Raw genomic sequence first — 2,970 nt, 5'->3', positions numbered from 1 at the left:
AGCGCTTCTCCCCCGGGCCCCTGTGCGCCTGCGCGGCTTTGCTTCGATGCGCGAAGCCCCTAAGAGATCACGTATGACAACGAAGTGTATCGTGGCATTTATGTGCTTTTTGCACGCGTTATTAGAAATCGGAAATTATAATTCCGTGCATTATCAAACGCACAGCGATTGATATCTTGATAAATATTGAGAAGGCACTGGCAGCAGTTATTTTTTGTGACTCCTTTGGAGACCAACCGGCGCTTGCATGCCGATCGCGTAGGAGGGCTTAGAGAGTCTCGTTAAATCTCGTTGTCTCGTACGGTGCCCGGATGTTCTCGTTTCAGAGCCCGGATGAGTGGATTTCAGTACCCGGATGATGGCTCTCGGTCTCGGCGTGGCGTCACCACACTGCCGACAACGGGGGCTAAAAGCATTTCATGCTTAAAACAGCGGGCCAGTACTCTTCGCACAGGCATTGGACGAGTGTTTTTACTCGGGAGTATAATTGAGGATTACGAACAAGTACCTTTGTTCATTTTAGTTGGTTATCTACCATATTTAACGATGCATACCGGCGCCTTTTTCTGCATGAATGCCTATACTATTCTGGACAGATGGATAATTGTGCGCCTGTGTTAGTGCCCAGGATAATCGCTATAAATAATTAGCGTCATTGCTGTTTTACTCTCACCTGCTGGTAAAAAGCGCCGTAATTAAGAAGACTGCTTCGTAGGAGAAATTTGTTTGGGCCCCAGCTGAAAAGTTCGTTCTGATATGTACCGCATAGATATAAGCATATATAGCGAGTTTGGAACGCGTTTGGCTCTTATATGCAAGGCTTGTTATGTTTGAGCTAACACAATAAGCCACCTTTTGTGTTTCGAGTTGGAGTTGTTGAGGTGAATAAAAATTACCTGTCAGAATCTTTCACACGCTGGGCCGTTTTGGAATAAAGCTCATTAATCGCAAATGGCCTTTTTGGAATAAAGCTCATTAATCGCAATCCTACTCTATTTTTGTTTAACTCTACATCTTACATCCACCGGGTTGGGCGTTTACTTAGCGGCTAGTTATTAGTAGCTGCGTAGCGACTGTGTGCTCACCATAGACCCATCAATTACTAACTTACTCCGCATGCTTAAAGTACAATTTTTATGGTTCGCAGAGCCTATGCAGGCACTGCTTAAGCACGTGAACAAACTCAGTTGTCTGATATCGCGAAATTAAAGGAAAGTGATTGAAACAATGGCGCTCGGAAATGCCCACTTTGTCGAGGCACACAGATGGCTGCTGCTGGCGGCCACGACGATTTATTGTGCGCGCCTGCAGGAAATTTGCGAGTGTGACTCATAGAAGCAAGGGCGGTAAACTATTTGTAAGCGTCGCCACCGACATGTGCGTACAATGCCAATGAATTCAGCTTTCTTTTCTTGAGTGAACCAGGAATTCTAGATGAGTGAAACGGAGACCACGCCTGAAACTGGGCAAACAGGAGTGATAGCGACATTTGTCTACGGCAAGTGCACCACCTTGGCGACCCGCTATCGAAATTTAGATGTAATTTTTTTTTGCTGCGCTTGCAAGATGTCGCTTGCGTCTTGTCCTGGAAAAAAATCGAATAAGGTTAATTAGTAGATTCTGAATTTACACTTTGATCTTAGCCAAAAGGCCGAGAAGCGAAATTTCAAAGGCCAGTGTACTGCGTGACGTCAGTGCACGTTAAAGAACCCCAGGTGGTTGAAATTTCCGCAGCCCTTCACTACGGCGTCCCTGATAGCCTCAGTCGCTTTGGGACGTTAAACCCCATAAACCAAACCAAACCAGATTTTGATTCTGAAGAACGTTTCCCGTGTTTGGTTTTAGTGACAAGGAAATAGAGGTGACTTGGTGGGCGGTATCATCACGTGGAACTGTTAGTATGTTTAATGACGGCCTTGGATTACGACGTGCAACTACATGGTTTTTATTTTAACGTTTTAAGTGCCCTACTTCGGAGGACAAGTCGGTAAACTACACGAAAACTGCTTCTTACCAGCGTCCCTGAAGGCTCGTTAATTGCGGCAGTGTTCAGTATTCAGTACAGCACCTGGTATTAAAAGGGTCTAAATGGCCTGACAAAGGGTAGGAGAGCAAAACGGGGGCATTCGTTTCTGTGGGATTCTGCCCTCATCTATCCGCACAGGATGCCATGCTGCAACTCACACACGACCTTTTTGACCCGCTTCTTCCAGGTCACACAAAGGCAGTCTTAGCTTTGGATCTCTCCAAAGCTTTTGATCGCATTGAACATCAGGCGATCATGACTGCTCTATCCCCATTGAATGTGGGCGTGCGCACGTATGCCTACATTCAAGCATTCCTGACTGACCGCACGGCTGAGATACACTTCGGCCCTCTGTCTTCCACCTCCTACACACTTCAGAGTATCGGCACCCCTCAAGGGTCCGTCCTTTCCCCCTTTCTCTTTAACATAACCCTCATACCCCTCGCCCGGAAATTGGCAACTATTCCCCACCTCAAGCACACTCTTTATGCCGACGATATCACCCTGTGGACCACCCACGGCAGTGACGGCGACATAGAGAACACCTTACAGGAAGCAGCCACCCTCACCCAAAATTACGCACGGACCATCGGACTGTCTTGCTCCCCAGAGAAGTCCGAACTGCTCCTCATCCGGCCTCAGAACCACCGCTGTCCCCGCTCCCCCATTGCCATTGAATTGAATGGTTACCCGGTACCTGAGGTTGGCACCCTCCGTGTATTGGGCTTGCACATCCAGAACGATGGCAAAAACACCACTACCCTCAAGAAACTCAAGCAGGTTGCAGGCGCGATATCGCACCTCATCCGCAGGGTTTCGGGACATCATAGAGGCATGAAGGAGCGCGACCTATGTCGCCTCATTTATGCCTTTGTCCTCAGCCGTGTACTGTACACTACCCCATACAACTATCCAAACATGACATAAACGCTTTGGATGCGTTG

The 2,970-nt window shown here is 47.7% G+C and overlaps 1 pseudogene; it reads right to left on the bottom strand.

Moving 5' to 3' along the window:
* Positions 1 to 1,512: 1,512 nt before the first annotated feature.
* On the bottom strand, positions 1,513 to 1,663 carry LOC149342669 (U2 spliceosomal RNA; annotated as a pseudogene).
* Positions 1,664 to 2,970: the final 1,307 nt, after the last annotated feature.

This window comes from Amblyomma mixtum, chromosome 5, assembly GCF_055824585.1.
Source record: "Amblyomma mixtum isolate Tamu chromosome 5, ASM5582458v1, whole genome shotgun sequence".
Classification (NCBI taxonomy): domain Eukaryota; kingdom Metazoa; phylum Arthropoda; class Arachnida; order Ixodida; family Ixodidae; genus Amblyomma; species Amblyomma mixtum.
Note: the sequence above shows the minus strand (reverse complement) of the source record. Positions and strands in the feature narration are given on the sequence as shown.